A 17,956-nucleotide genomic window follows, 5' to 3' on the forward strand; every position below is an offset into this window, starting at 1 on the left:
TTCTCAGATCCAACATCACTGTAACATCAGTGCTATCTTTCTAAAACACAAATCTGATCCTTTTAATCTCTCATAATTAAAGCATTTAACAGAGGATAAAGTACAATTATGTTATTTTAAAGCAGGTTCCTCACAATCATAGCCTAATATCGGCTTCCTATCCTCAACAATTCCTTATCTGAATTATTTGCATAATGTAACCGTACAAAACTATTTTTTACCTAAACCAACTTTTCTTTCTCATGTTTTTGTCCTTGCTGAGAGTTTTCCCTTAGAATGAAGTTAAGTACAACTCTCTTATCCAAATTTCCTATCATGTCTTCAAAATTTAGATTAAAGATTATCTCCTTTACGAAGTCTTCTCTGACCTCTTAGCCACAACTATCACACTTTCTTGTGTCCCAAAATTGAATGTTGCTATGATGTTGAACAGGTTTCAGCAGAGCTTTCAAATTAAGATGGACTAGGAAGAAAGGCCTGGAGAGCTAGTTCAGAAAATTAGCCAACAAAAACCCTATGGATCACAATGGTCTGATCTGTAGTCGATCATAGCGATGACACCGGATTGGGCAGTGTTTCATTCCATTGTGTATGGGGTCGCCATGAGTCAGGGGCTGACTGGATGGCAGCTGACAACAGCAACAATATTCAGTTGTTTAGAGAAAGAGAGGGAACGTTGGGAGGTACACAGAGCTAAAATTGGATACATTTTTGATGTAAAGTAAAAACCAGAAAAAAACTGAAATAAGGTCATGTGTAGAAAATAAGTGTCTAGTGGGCTGGTGTGCTGTCTAAATGTTATAACAATATGCAACTGAGGTCTGGACAAACATCCCAGACAGTGAGATGAACCAAAGGGAAAAGGACACAATTTCCAAATAAGTTCAGGAGATATCAAGAAAGCAATACTTGTATGATTTCATTAATTCATTCAATAGTTTAATAAAGAAATATCAGGCATTTACTTTTTGCTAGCCCTATGCTAAGTTCTGGAGCTATGAAGAATAATGAGATGTACTTCGTTTCTTCAAAGAGCCCCCAGGTTGAAGGGAATTTCATAATCAGGAAATCAGGAGATTGATACATTTTAGGAAGTCCCAGTCACTTTGCAAAGTAAGAAAGCAAAGCTCTAGAACACCAGCAAGGGGAAGAGTAAACCCAGCTCTCCTGGGGGCAGGTTACCAGCACAGGAACTCATTACGTAGTGTCAAGTTACAAGACCCGCTCAATAGCTGAAATACATCAGAAGGACTAGAAATCATGAGCAAAGTGTGAACTCAATGACTAAAACCGGACTGCTAGGTTCAGTTCTAACTAGTAGCAAGAGCAACACAATATGAACCTTAGTTAATGCCTTCTAATTCACCTCTGGGTTATTTCTAAGAACTGACACAGTGCAGGGAGTTACCAAGGGCGCCCCTGATTAAAAGAAGGATAAATGAAAATGTTAGAAAAGTGGCATGAATCTGCTTTATTCCTCCTCTAGACTGTGGACTTCCTCTGTGTTAGAAACACAGTCTTATTTATCTTTGTATTCCTAGGATTTAAAACAACTGATAGTACCTATTAAGTGAACAATAAATACTTACCTGTTAAAATGATTAAACAAAATTAAACCCTCAGTTACTGTGTTTTGCTGAATTTTACTATACAGGAATAAGAGGAAGGCTATCAAACAATACGCTAAAGGCTGTAAAGAGAGAATACTCCAAAGTAAGAAAAGGAAAAAGAGAGAAAACAAAAACTTAAACCTTATATTCCTTTTCCTGGCCTTACGGGATGCAACAAAACCTTCAGTTTTTGATTATGTAATTCTAATATGACAAAGGTTACAGGCTTAAGAAGAAAATAGGAGGGGCCAAATATAAATTAGGAAATAATATATGCAGGGAAATTAATATATCATATTTTAATTGTTTGATTTATTTTGAAATCTACACTTTAAAATTAAAAAGGAAAAAGGATTATAGTATTTATGCAATTAAATGGTGATGTACACTTTAGTGATATAAAATATAGAGTGATATTTTAATAGACCATGATAATAGTACCACATTGAAATTTTACTATTGAAAATTATTTTTGACAAAATTTGAACCTTGAAGAGAAATTCCAATGTTTATAAAAAATTGTCAGTTTCTTAGTAGATAATTTTTCAAAATTTCAGATTTTAAATACCAGTTTTATCAACTGTATTTAAAAATAATCACTTTCTTCCAGGGCTAAGTTTTCATTTTTACTCCTTATTGACTAGGAGTAGATTTTTCTCTGACTTGTGCATTCCTATAATTCTGTCTTTCCATCTGACCTCTCTTTCTATGGTTTCTCTATTGTATATTGTGTCACAGGACATATACTTTACTCCTTGTAACTTGAAGCTTTAATCACAGCTAAAAGATGAATTTTTGATACTTTTTATACGGAAGTGGAGAAACATATCTTGCTTTGGCAACTTAGCGGTAATAGTTAACACTTTCATGTCAATAGTCATGTAGGCTACTTTATCATACTCTAACTATAAGGAACAGGAGAACCCTGGAGGCACAATGGTTAAGAGCCAAACCATTGCTCTTAACCAAGGTCAGCAGTTTGAATCCACCAGCTGCTCCTTGGAAACCCTATAGGCAGTTCTACTCTGTCCTATAGGGTCACTATGAATCAAAATTGATTCAACAGCATATAACAAAATAACATAAGGAACAATATGCATATATTTGGATTGACTGGGTAATAAACTGCATTATAAAACATGCCAATGGAATGTGTGTTTGGTCCTGCATGGTATGAGAATGAGGCAGACCACAAAAGGATGGATAGAGATGGAAGATTGCTAAGAGGGTGTAGTTGTTTCACTTAGGTTTGCTGCAGACCAGATTGCTTACAGCTGTATTAAAAAGACCTTACTGGAGAGGACACTTTCAGGGCAAGGTGATCACATGAAAAAGCCACTCTGTGCAGTATACCATAAAAAGCAGGATTAGAGGGGGAGTATTAAGGAAATCAGCCTGAGAGACTGTCACCTTCTCCAAGAATAGTGCCAACAACACATCTTTGGGGGATCCTTCAAAAATCCACAAAAGCAAAGGATCAAAATAGAATATTCACATTTACAACACAAACACACCAACATCATATATCAAAAGCACCAATTCAGAAAGATATTTTAACCCTCTTACTTCTTCTCCCACCTTAACCCTACAATAACCACCGAAAGTAGCATAGTAATTGGAGGATGTAGAGAAGAAAAAGGAGAGGAAGGGGACAGAGGGAGAAAGAAAGAGGGCAGGAAGGGCGTGAGAGAAATATTATTAGGAAAAAAACTATTAAATTACTTGTCAAGTATCCATTTAATGTTAAAATATCTTTATTGAATAAAAACGAATCCATGTTTCCAAACTCCAACTATAAAGCTGACTTAGAAATATCTAAAAGAGAATGAATTTATATTTCCCTTGGTGCATTGTTTTAAGAATGTTCTCATTCTTTCTTTCACCATTTCTGGTTGTTTCTAAGAAAAGGGAAATAATGGTCTCCAGAGTGTGATGGTCATTTTGTATTGTGTCACTTGCCAGGGAACAAACTAAAATCACTTCAAAATATTCATTTCCATCAGAGAAAATGAAATATCTCCAATGAAAAGCATCTTCAGAATGTTGACAGTCAGGTCTGAGAGCAAACAATAGGCAAAGTGAAATCAAAAAACAGTGTAGAGTGAACACAGCAATTTATTCAGGTAATTAGAAAGAAAATTATGTAAAATTGAGTACCATAATTGTTTTGAGGTCAGGGACTCAAGTTTGTAATTAAATACACTTTATTTAGTACGTGAATAATCATGTATTCACGTCTTTATCTATTGGGTATCAGAGAAATGTTGAGTAAAGTAAAGTTAAAGGAAATTATTAAACAAGTTTTTTTTTTTAAGTGTGGTGGCCAAACACTCAAAATTTCTCAACAATTAGTGAAAGACTGAAATTCAGCTTTTATAATCTAACGCCATGGATTCATCTGGTAAGTTGCATTGACATATTTCCATTATTTGCTGGGTGAAGAAAGGCAGTTAATCTTAAGCGCACTTTTTTTTTCCCCACTGACTTGGTGTCCGTCTTATATTTTCTATTTCTTATGCCATTTCTGTAAAAACTGATATGAATCCTGGATTTGCCTGAACTTTATTTGCCTTGAATCCTGAAATCTACAAAACCTGAAAAAACCTGGGAAATAAAGCTAACAATATTATATTCCATTCACTACATTTAAAGTATGTAGTATTATCCTATTGATGTTACAGCCAGCTGGCTTATAAATATAGACAATTCATTAGTGGATGCAAAAAACTTTGTGGCTTAAAATTTTTCAAGCACTTAGCTTTTATTTTAAGGGTTACCATCAACCTATACCTTTTCACTTTTCGGTAATTACGACGCTCTTTTTGCGGATTAAGCGGTTATCAGTCTTAGGGACCAAACAAAATTGAGACTATCACCAACATATGGATAAAGGAAGATTTCAGGTGTCTGAAAAACTCTAAAGTGGGTTTTAGGATTAGTAGTATGTACCCTCTCTCATAAGCAAAGAAACAGTCTATAATTCCAAACCCTAAAGGGGCATATAAAAAGCAACGTTCTTTACAAACAGATGTATAACTGCAAAAATATTCTCTCACTTGTTCATCCATTCAATAGTTATCTACTAAGTGGCACTAGATGTAATATTGATAAGCCTCTTCCTGCTTTCAAATTGCATAGAGTGTCAAGTAGAGGGTATATAAGAGAACTAGTAATGAATTATCAATTCATCTTTGCTGGTACCCCAACTCCTAGCACAAATCTTCGCACTTCATAGACATTCAATACATATTTGTTCAATTATTTCAATTTATATTCTTTCACTTACTCATTTACCTCTTATATGGTCTAGTCTTTCTTTTAGTTCATGAAGATGATTCAAAGATCAAAATATGTAATCTCTTTCCTTAAGGCAATAGAGCTAATCAATATCAAGATATTTGTAATAAAATTTAATAAATGTTATTGCTGAATTATGACCAAGATGCTACAGAAGAGCAACTCACATAGGCTGAAGTGCAGGGTAGGCATAAATGCTTTCAAGGAGAAGGTATTTTTAGACCTGAAACCCTGGTAGGCAATGTGGTGGGTGTAGTTATAGAACAAAGGAAGAGCTTGGCAAACTCAAGAGGCAGCGTATATGAAGGGCTGGAAGTAAATCATTTGAGGGACTCAAGATATTTCAATATGGCCAAAGTATAAGTCATGCAAAAGCAAACAGCAGAGAAAACAATGGGATAAGGAGAGGCCAAAAGCCCTTCCATTCTACTCTCAGAGGCTAACGAATTTGAACTTGATAGTATATACTTTCTACAGCTAATGGAGAAAGTCAGTTAAATGAGTGGTTATATTTATGTATGACAAATATCTTTGAAGTTGCAATAGTAAAAATGGATTAGAGGAAGATAAGAATAAAACAGAGGGTTTATGCAGCACAGGTTGGAGTAATCCACAGGATGAAATAAGTCATTGGCAGAAAGAAAGAAAAAAAATGACTGGCTCCCTTAAATATTAAGGAGATAGAATAGACAGGATTCAGTGATAAACTGGTGTGGGTGATATAAGTCATAGAACTATTTATGAAGTGCTTGGTCTTTTTGGCTAAGAAAATAGTGCTACTGTTCATTTAGAAATGAGATGCATTAGGATGGAAAGAGTTGGAGAGACTCAATAAGAAGTTGCATTCATGGTAAGCAATATTTAAGGGACATGTATATGGTTTACCTATGGAAAGCTATTTCACATAAGAATTTGGAATTCAACACCTGGAGATAAAACTTTAGTTTTCTCTGGCATAGAACAGTTGAAGTCACAAGACAGGACAAAATTTCTTGGAAGAGTACTCAAAGTGGGAAATACTCATGGTGTGAGCAGAACCTAGAGGAAAACATGGGAAGAATAACCAACAGACACAGAAGACGGAACAGTGGAGTGCCTTCTTAGAGACCACAGAAGAAACTTTCAAAAGCAAGAGATTGGACCACAGTATAAGAAGTCATCATAATATAATCACTGTGATCAATAAAATACAAAATGAGACAATTGGTGAAATTTTTCCCAAAGTAGTTTCAATGCAATAGTGGATATGAATAGTATACTATTTGTATTGTGGGGATGAAAAGAAGCAGTGAGAAGATGGAGAATGTGGGACTGGACAAAACTGTCAATAAGCACATTTGAATGGAAATAGAGACATATAGTTAAATGGAATCTTAAGGAAAAATGCAGTTTTTAAGGTGCAAGAAAATTTCAAGTACTTATATGTAGATGGGAACCACAGTAGAGGAGATTAAAGTGATTATGTGGGCAGAAGATAATTGATGAAGTGAGGTCCCTGAGGAGAAAGAAATTCTGATGTACTGATCGGGGGTGATGGGGTTAATAATCTGAGACAAAAAGAAGAACATATTTTGCATTGTCATAGAAGGCAATTAAGCAAGATAGGGGTGGGTAAGATATATTTGTAGGAATAGCTTAAAATGATGAGTGACTTACTTCTTGAATGACTGTTTTCATCTGCTTGTTTGTTTTTGTCTTAGCAAGCAGGAATATATGTGGAGATTGAGCAGGAAAAGCCAGGTGTATGGGGGCTATAGGGATGTAGTAAAGCTTAGATATAAGTAAAGATCAAATTGACATATGGTAAGACACACTTGCATGTGAAATGTTGAAAGAATGTTTATATCAGGAAAAAAATCTACACACACACACGGCATCCATGATCCAAAAAGTCCCTTTATTTCAACATTATAAATTATGTCTGTTTCTGTACCTGTTATATGTTTGTTGGCCCTCAGCTTGCTTCCTGCTTGTCTGAGCTTGCCTCTGGATTGCACAGAGGATGCAGGCATGAAAAATACATTTCTTTACCAAACTTGGCACCTAGAGAATGCCAATGGGAGCTTGGGGTGAAAGGGTGATTGAAACAAAAAGGAAGCAGCCTCAAAGCAGCCCTGCAGGAATGCAGGTCTCCTCTTTGCAACTCCAGTCTCCCTGTTCAGCAGCAGCCATGCAAGGTTTCAAGACAGCAGCTCAGCAGCAGGCGTAGTGTCCCTTCTGCAGACTCGTCCAGAGCTGAAGAGGTCTCCTAAACCAAAAACCCAAACCAAATCTATTGCCATCGAGTCGATTCCAACTCATAGCTACCCTATAGGACAGAATAGAACTGCCCCGTAGGATTTTCAAGGCTGAAATTTTTGTTGTCGTTGTTTATTGTCATAGTTTAAGTGAAAGTTTACATTTCAATTTAGTCTCTCATACAAAAATTTATACATACATTGTTATGTGACCCTAATTGCTCTCCCTATACTATGACAGCACACTCTTCTTTTCCACCCCTGATTTCCCATGTCCACTCATCCAGCTCCTAACCCTCTCTGCCTTCTCATCTCACCTCCGGACAGGAGCTGCCCATTTAGTCTCATGTATCTACTTGAGCTAAGAAGCACATTCTTCACAAGTATCATTTTATGTCCCACAGTGCAGTCCAATCTTTGTCTGAAGAGTTGGCCTCAGGAATGGTTTTAGTTCTGGGTTGACAGGGAGTCCAGGGGCCATGCTTTCCAGGGTTCCTTCAGTCTCAGTCAGACTATTAAGTCTGTTCTTTTTACTAGAATTTGATTTCTGCACCCCACCTTTCTGCCGCACCATCAGGGACTCTCTGTTGTGTTCCCTGTCAGGGCAGTCATTGGTGATAGCCAGGCACCATCTAGTTCTTCTGGTCTCAGGCTGATGAAGTCTCTGGTTATGTGGCCCTTTCTGTCTCTTGGGCTAATTCTTTCCTTGTGTCCCACGTGGTTGGGACCAATCAGTGCATCTTAGATGGCTGTTTGCAAACGTTTAAGACCCCAGACGCCACTCACCAAAGTAGGATGCAGAACATTTTCTTAATAAACTTTGTTATGCCAATTGACCTAGATGTCCCCTGAAAGCATGGTCCACAGGCCGCCGCCTCTGCTACTCTGTCCCTCGAAATGTTTGATTGTATTCAGGAAACTTCTTAACTTTGGTTTAGTCTAGTTGTGCTGACTTCCCCTGTAGTGTGTGCTGTCCTTCCCTTCACCTAAGATAATTCTTGTCTACTATCTAGTTAGTGAATAAGCCTCACCCTCCCTTCCCACCCTCATAACCATCAATGAATGTTTTCTTCTGTGGTTAAACCTTTTCTTGAGTTCTTATAATAGTAATAATTCACTTAGCATAATGCCCTCCAGATTCCTCCATGTTATGTTTCACAGCTTCATCATTGTTCTTTATTGTTGCATAGTATTCCATTGTGTGAGTATACCATAATTTGTTTATCCATTCGTCCATTGATGAGTACCTACGTTGTTTCCATCTTTTAGCTACCATGAACAGTGCTGCAATGAACATGGATGTGCGTATATGTATTCGTGTGATGGCTCTTATTTCTCTAGGTTATAGTCCAAGGAGAGAGATTGCTGGATTGTATGGTACTTCTATTTCTAGCTTTTCAAGGAAGCACAAATTGATTTTCAATGTGGTTATACCATTTTACATTCCCACCAACAGGGTGGAAGTGTTCCAGTCTCCCCACAACCTCTCCAGCATTTATTATTTTGTGTTTTTTGGATTAATGCTAGCCTTGTTGGGGTGAGATGGTATCTCATTGTAGTTTTGATATGCATTTCTCTAACGGCTAATTATTGTGAGCATTTCTTCATGTGTCTGCCAGCCACCAAGGCTGAAATCTTTATGGAAGCCAACTGTCACATCTTTCTTCCACAGAGTGGCTGGTGGGTTCAAACCACCGATCTTTTGGTTAGCAGTGGAGTGCTTTCACCACTGAGCCACCAGGACTCCTTCAGCAGCCTCCTACCTGTTGATAAATCCCTTTTCCTTTTGCTCCTGTGGCCTTTCTAACAACTTTCTAATGGATTTCCTGCAATAAATTCCTCTCTATTTGAAAACATCACAGTGATTTCTGTATTTTAGATTTGACAATGACTGATCCAATTGATGAGAAGTAAATTAAAATTTCATAGGACTTATTAACAGTCTAAATCCAGTATAATTCAAAGATAATTAATATATTTTTCTAGCTAGTTATTGAGCTATTTACCAAGAAAAAGCTTCTAAGATCTAGTTGCAAGTCAGTTTGACTGAACCATATACAAATATGGAGTGAACTCCTTGCCTTATCAATTAAGCCATCAGAATTGCATCATTTTTGAAAAAAGTAATTATTTTAGAATGTTTAATGAGTCTATAACATATACTATCTAAATTTCATGAAAGGTGAAATATATTTTTAAATTTATTTCTGTCTCTGAATTTATGATTGCTAGTTCATCTATTTCTCACCTCTGCTGTTACTAACAACTTGCACTGGCACTTTTATACTGATCCCACCTATTTTCAAAGATAAGGTATCTCTAAGTTTAACTCGTTTAACAATTTATTTCTTAGGCTTCAGATTGTACATTAATAGGTCTGCAATGAAATATGCAATATCTCAATATAATTACCTGAGCTGTTTATAGCGTTGGTACTAATGAGAATTCTCATATGAGCCAGGTAAAGTCTTACAGAGAAAACTCTTTTGTGTGGTTTAAACAAGAACTTTTCAGCCCAGCCCACAGTCTAATATAAAATACCTCTATCAGTTATCTATTATTATCTTACACAGTTTCCAGGGGTCAAGAATCTAAGACTGGCTAAGTTAGGTGGTTATGGCTCAGGGTTTTCTTGAGGTTGTCAGTTGGGGATGTTGTCTCCAAGCTGTTGGCTCAGAAAGTTTTAGTTATTCACGTCTCCATGAGCTCTCCATAAAGGTGCTCACCACACAGCTTCACTCAGAGTGAGATATTTGAGAAAGTCGGAGATAAAGAGAGTGATCACATCCAGTATCAAAACTGCAGTGTTTTATAACCTGACCTTAAAAGTCATATACTGTCACTCTGCTATATGCTATTGATCACATAGACTAACCCAGGTACAATGTAGGAAAGGACTATACAAGGGTATAAATATCAGGAGGTAGGGATCGTTGTGAACCATTTTGGGAAATGTCTACCAAAATGTCCCTACTTCACATTAGCCTGATTAGAACACAGTTATTTGGGGGAATTGGAATTGGATAAATGTACCCTTTTGGAAATAAATACAAATTTTCAACATGAATACCATATTTTTACACAAATAATGCATACCTTCCCTCCCGCCATGAGGTAGTTTTCTAAGTGCCGCTTTGACTTTTTTTTTTTTTACATGTTTCTGTAAAAAAAAAAAAAACTCCCAAAAATTAGCATAGCATGCTTACGAAAATACCTCAAGGGAGGAGGGAGTGGTTGGCAAAAAACATAGAAAGTGTATGTTATTTGCATAAAAATACAGTACTCTTCTACAATTTCATCATCAGCATCAAAATATTTCCATAAAAATTATTTATGAAAAGCAGTATTCTGTACACACCAAAAATTGTTCCCGGAAGTGATTTTTTTTTTCTTTAGTGTAAGAAACAAATATTTCACATTTTGTAATGAGAAAGTTAAAAAAAAAAAAAAAGAATGACTACTGCTTTATTAAGTGGCCCTGGTGGCACAGTGGTTAAGTATTCATTTGCTAACCAAAATGTTGGTGGTTAGACCCCACCAGCTGCTCCGCAGGAGAAAAATGTGGCAGTCTGCTTCCATAAAGATTACATCCTTGAAAACCCTATGGGGGCAGTTCTACTCTGTCCTATGGGGTCGCTATGAGTCAAAATCAATTCAATTGCCAACTTACAACTTAACTATTTTTAGAATCACTAGCAGCGCTGGTTTAAGTTCAAAATTTTCTTTCTATAATTGTTATGTTTTATATTAAAAGCTCATTCCATTTCATAGAAAATATAAAATATATTCCCAAATAAGTTAAATGAAATATATGATCTTACAAACATCTTCATTAAGTACGTAAACCCAATCAATGCAAAAAGATGCATAATGTATAAATATGTATAAATGTGTATAAATAAGGAGTTCTGTTTGTGTTCAGTTTCTTAAAATGGGATTACAATATAGTTTAAAATAAAAATACCTTGCTTTTTATTAATTATCCTATAAGAAACATGAACATTATATATCACTCCAATAGCTTCTAATAGCATTCATATTTGTTCTCCTGTATTCTTTTTTTCTGTATTGCAAGTTAAAAATGTAATTCATTTACTTTCAATCCTTTTTTTTTTTAAGTACATGTCTTCAAGGCTGTAAATTTTATCAGACCTCACTTCATATTTAAAACACAAGTTGGACATGTGTTGTTATATTTTTAAATTTCATTAAGAATATCTCTTTTAGCACAGGAGATATTTGGGAGATATTTATGTTTAAAAGCATATGAAGTTTTTTTTAAATTTTTTTAATTGTAGTAAATATGTATATAGCAAAATATTTGTCATCTCAACATTCTTCCTATGCACAATTTAGTGACATTAATCATTAATTTGTTTTCTTTAATGGTTTATTTCAAAGTTAATTCTACTGATTTCAGACACTTGTATTTGCAGAAATATTTATACCTTTTGGCAAAAGTTTAAAATACTTTATTAAATGCACATCATGTTATTGATTTATTTGTGCATTCTTATTTATTACATACCACACTACTCCCCTGGGTTCATTTGTATTCTTTCTGGAGTGCATGTTTTTTTGGTTTTTTAGTGAGGGTCTGAAAATATAACTATTATTTCTTCATTTTGGAATGATCTTTTAAGCACTGAGGATAAAGCAGTGGACTAAACATATAAAGCCTGTGTCTTGATGGAGCTTATGTTCTAGTTGGGGTGATTAATGATAATTTAAAACAAATAGAATAAGAGAGTAAAGAGGAATAAAACAAAAAATCATAGAATATCAAGTAAGGACAAATTCTCTAAAGGAAAATGCAAGTGACAATTAGATAAACAAACAAAATAAACAAAAACCATTGCCATGGAGTCGATTCTGACTCATAGTGACCCTAGAGGATAGAATAGAACTGCCCCATAGGGTTTCCAAGGAGCAGCTGGTGGATTTGAACTGCCAATCTTTTTGGTTACCAGGTGTAGCATGCCGTAACTCTTAACCACTATGACACCAAGACTCCAGATAAACAGACGAGTATGTTATTTTAGATATTGTGTCAGAGAAGGCCTTTCTGAGGGGCTTATATGAGGAGAGCACTGACTGAAAAGTGGAAGAAAAAATCTGGGTGAAAAAACAGAAAACTGAAAAATGATACAATCAATATGACTAGAAGTTGGATCTTTGAAAGGATCAATAAATTGACACAACACTGGCCAAAGTGACAAAGGAAAAGAAGTAGAAGATGCAAATAACCCAAATAAGTAATGTGTGGATGACATTACAACAGAATCAACTGAGATAAAAAGGATCATAACAGAATATTATGAAATCTTATACGGCAACAAATTTGAAAACCTAGAAGAAATGGACAAATTTCTAGAAACATACTACCTACCCAAACTAACACAAACGGAGGTAGAAAATCTGATCAGACCCATAACAAAAGAAGAAATTGAAGATGTGTTAAAAAAAAAAAACTCCCATCCAAAAAAAGCCTGGTCCAGATGGTTTCGCTAGAAAATTCTACTAAACATTCAGAAAAAGTTAACACCAATTCTACTCAAACTATTATAAAACATAGAAAAGGAAGGAATACTCCTGAGTTCATTCCATGAAGCCAGCATAACCCTGATATCAAAGCCAGGCAAAGACACCACTATAAAGAAAATTATAGACCAATATCCTTCATGAAAACAGACATAAAAATTCTCAACAAAATTTTAGTCAATAGAATTTAACAGCATATCAAAATAATAATAATAATATATCATGTTCTAATGGGATTCAAACCAAGTATGCAAGGATGGAAAGTCAACAATAGAAAATCAAGCAACGTAATTCACCACATAAATAAAACAAAGGAGAAGAATCACGTGATCATCTTAATTGAGGCAGAAAAGTCATTTGATAAAATCCAATACCCTTTCCTGATAAAAACTCTCAGCAAAATAAGAATAGAAGGGAAATTTCTCAGCATAATTAAGGGCAAATACACAAAACCAACAGCAAACGTTATTCTCAATAGAGAGACTCTCTTTAATAAAATAGAGAGAGACTGAAAGCATTCACCTTGAGAAGGGGAACCAAACAAGGATGCCCTCTGTCACCACTTTTATTCAGTATTGTACTGGAAGTTCTAACTAAAGCAAATTAAAGCAAGAAATGGAAATAAATGGCATCGAAATTGGTAAGGAAGAAGTAAAACTATACCAATTCACAGATAATATAATCTTATACATAGAAAATCCCAACGATTCCACAAGAAAGTTACTGAAACTAATAGAAGGATCCAGCAAAGTGGCAGAGTACAAGATCAACATACAAAGCTCAGTTGGATTCCTCTACACTAAGAGAACTTCGAAAAGGAAATCAGGAAAACAATATTATTTACAATAGCCTCCCAAACATAAAATGTTTAGAATAAATCTGAAACATAAAAAAACTTATGCAAAGAAAACTACAAAACCCTACTGCGAGAAACCAAAAGAGACCTACGCAAATGGAAAAACATATCATGCTCATGGATAGCAAGATTTAACATTGTGAAAATGTCAATACTACCCAAAGCAATCTACAGATATAATGCAATCCCAATCCAAATTCCAACAACACTCTTTAATGAGATGGAAAACTAATCACCAACTTTATATGGAAAGGAAAGAGGCCCCAGATAGGTAGAACATTATTGAAGAGGAAGAAAAAAGTAGGACGCCTCACACTTCCCAATCTCAGAACCTGCTACACAGCCATGGTAGACAAAACAGCCTGGTAATGGTACAATGACAGACACATAGATCAAAGGAATAGAGATGAGAACCTAGAAGTAAATCTGTCTACCTATGGACGGCTGATATCAACAAAGGGTCGAAGTCCATTAAATGGTGAAGAGAGACTCTCTTTAATAAATTACACTGGCAAAACTGGATATTCTTTTGCAGAAAAATGAAATAGGGTCAATATCTCACATCATTCACAAAAACTAACACAAAATGGATCAAAGACCTAAATGTAAAACCTAAAAATATACAGTTCATGAAAGAAAACATAGGAACAAAACCAGAGGTTCTAACTTATGGCATAAGTAGACTATCAAACATATCTAAAATGCAAAAATGGCAGAATATAAACTAAATAACTGGGGCATTCTAAAAATTAAATGCTTATGCTCATCAAAAGATTTCACCAAAAAAGTAAAAAGAGAACAAAGAGATTGGTAAAAAGTTTTTGGCAACTACGTATCTGACAAGGGTCTAATACCTAAAATTCATAGAAAACTTCAAAGCCTCAACAGCAAAAGTACAAACAGTTCAATTAAAAATGGGCAAAGGACATGAACAGATGCTTCACCAAAGAAGACATTTAAGCAGCTAACAAACACATGAAAAGATGCTCTTGATCATTAGCCATTAGAGAGAGCTATTAGCCATTAACCATTAACCGTGCAATCAAAGCTACAAGAAGATACCACCTCACCCTGGCAATAATGGCATTGACCAAAAAAAACAGAGAACAATAAATTCTGGAGAGGCTGTAGGGAGATGAGAACACTTATACACTGCTGGTGAGGTGCTAAAATGATACAACCACTATGAAAAATGGTATGGTGCTTCCATAAAAAGCTAAAGGTAGAAATACCATACAATTCAGAAATTCTACTCCTAGGTATATATCCTAGAGAAATAAGAGCCATGACATGAATAGACATACGCACCCACATGTTCATCGCAGTATTATTCACAATAGTAAAAAGATAGAAACAACCTAAGTGTCCATCAACGGATGAATGGGTACACAAATGGTTGTACATGCATACAGTGGAATACAACCCAATGATAAAGAATAATGATGAATTCTCAAAACATCTTACAACATGGATGAATATGGAGGACTTGATGTTCAGTGATCACAAAAAGACAAATGTTGCATGAGACTACTATTATAAAAATTCAATAATAGGTTTACACATAGAAAGAAGCGTTCTTTGATTGCTACCAGGGATGGGAGGGGGAAGGAGGGAGAATCACTAACTAGATAGCAGAGAAGTGTTAATTCTGGTGAAAGGAAAGGCAATACACAATATGGGGGAAGTCAGCAGAATGTGACCAAGGCAAAGGAAGACACTGAGAGGTAGGGAAGAATAAAGAGCAACTCCAGTAAATGCTATAACATACACAATCCTGCAACAACAGTAACAACAAACAGTAATATGTGAGTAGATACATAGGTCAGTATGTATGTTAAATAGATGAGGGAGGTTGTATGGGAGTCCATCCATGTACATGTATAGGTATGGTTGTGAATATTTCTACATACATATTTGTAAATCCTGCATGTATTCTCATATATATAATAGAGCACCTAGTGGGCACTGTTATAGAAACTACTTAGACATCGAGACTAAACTACTGGACTTGAGGGCTAAGAACCATAGTCTCAGGGGATAGCTGGGTCAATTGGCAAAATACAGTTCATAAAGACAACGTTCTACATCCTAGTCTGGTGAGTAGCATCTGGGATCTTAAAAGCTGGCGAGCGGCCATCTAAGAAGCAACTATTGGTCTCTTCCTTCCTGAAGCAAAGGAGAGTGAAGAAAAATTGAAGACTAAAGAAAGTAGTTAGTCCAAAGGACTAATGGTCCACATGAACCACATCCTCCTCTAACCTGAGACCGGAAGAACTAGATGGTGCCCGGCTATCATTACCAACAATTCTGACCATGACCACAACAGAAGCTCCTGGTTAGAATGGTTTAAAAATTGTAGAACAAAATAAAAATAACAACAACAAAAAAAAAGACCAGACTTGCTGGTCTGAAAGTGACTGGAGGAACCCTCAAGACTATTGCCCTAAGACAACCTTCTAACTTGAAACTGAAGACAATCCCGAGGCTATCTTCAGCCAAATAATAGATGGAGCTGTAAAGTAAGCAATAACACCTGTGAGGAGTGTGCTCCTTAGAACAATCAACTATACTAGACTAAAAGGGCAACATTTGCTTAAAACCAAAAATGAGAAGTCAGGGAGGGACAGGGAAGCTGGATGAATGTGAGTGGGGAAGCCAGGGAGGAAATGAGAACAGTCTGAAACACTGCGGGGATTGCAACCAATGTCACAAACAATTTTTGCGTGAATTATTGATGGGAAAACTAATTTGCTATGTAAACTTTCACCTAAAGCACAATAAAATGTTCAAAAAAAAATCTGGGTGAAGAATGCTGCAGGCAAAGGGAATATGTTCTCTATTACCAGTTTTCTCCTAAGTTAAATAGGAATAAGGATTAATAGGATCATCATGGTGAACAAATTAAAATATGTTACAGTATTTTGTAAAACTTAAAGCATTATACAAATGAAAAATAGCACCTAAATGTCATGGGTCAGTCAGAGAGCAGATAGATAGATAGAAAGACAGACAGACAGACAGATAGACAGATATAGATACATTTATTTTTCCTTTGGTGTGAGGACTCGGTGCTCATTATTGTATGAGTGAACAAGTGTTAAAGTGCTTTTTATATTGTAAAGCAGTACACAAGTGAATACATATATGTATTTGGATCAGGTAACGTGAATAGACAGAGAATTAAAAAGTATTAAATATTAGGACTTAACTGGTTATATAATCCAAAAGTCTAAGTTAGCAGTTCTCAACTTTTGTGCATCAGAATAATCTAGGCTGATTTTTATTTCATGGGATTTCTTTTCACAGTTTCATTTTTGCATAGAAGTCATATTCACATGGCCAAAAAAAACAAAACAATATTTCAAAGAGTAACAGTGAATGTTCGAGCTCTCCCCAGCCTAACCACCTGACCTCTTCCCCTAAGCAAATAATCACTATTTTTAGTTTTTTTGTGTATCTTTTCTGATTATTTTTATCCCTTTGGTGACCCATTATTTTCTGCTTTGAATTGTTTGTTGATATCATGTGTTTTTATTAATGGAAGCACCCTGAACCATTGAGTGTGTCCGAATTTTTGGTAGACAGCATGGATTTTTTTGTTGCCCTCTCCTACAAGCCTCCTCTGTGTTTAGCGGTACATATGAAGTACCACTAATTACACCCCAGAGCCCCCACCAGAGTCTATCGATACATATATGTAACAAAGATTTTTGAAATTTCTATTTTATTCTACTAAAAATTCAGACGCCTCATACAATATACCCTGTAAAAACAGTAATTTGTGGCACACGCCCGTCCCTTCAAACAGTCATAAAAGTCCCTGCCTTGTGGCACCATGCACTGTCAGTGGTATAACGGCTTCCCAATCAACTCCAGAGGCTGAAAAGTTCATGGTCACTATATGTGCTGCTGGACACAAAAGGGTTAATTTAATAAAATATGTTTATAAATTCTTACCTTCACTTTTTTATAAAATATATAGCCTTTTATACACACTGTTCTGCATTCTAATAAATTTGTAATTAATATATCCTGGATATATAGGGTCACTGTGAGTCAGAATTGGCTCATCTGTGACAGGTTTGGTTTGGTTTCTTGGTCTGGACACATTAGCAGGAGCCCTGGTAGTGCAGTGGTTAAGTGCTCGGCTGCTGACCGAAAGGTTGATGGTTCAAACCCACCAGCTGCTTTGCAGGAGAAAGATGTGTTCTGCTTCCTTAAAGATTACAGCCTTAGAAACCCCATGGGGCAGTTCTACCCTGTCCTATAGGGTCACTATGAATTGGAATTTGACTCAGTGGCAATAGGAATGGGTTTGGGAAATATAAGGTGATAGATTGCTTCCTCTGTCTTCAAAGGGGCATGGCAATATAGTTTACGAATGTACCATATTTAATTTATCTAGAGCCCTACTG

The sequence above is a fragment of the Trichechus manatus genome, unplaced genomic scaffold (genome assembly GCF_000243295.1).
Source record: "Trichechus manatus latirostris isolate Lorelei unplaced genomic scaffold, TriManLat1.0 scaffold00013, whole genome shotgun sequence".
In the NCBI taxonomy this organism is placed as follows: Eukaryota; Metazoa; Chordata; class Mammalia; order Sirenia; family Trichechidae; genus Trichechus; species Trichechus manatus.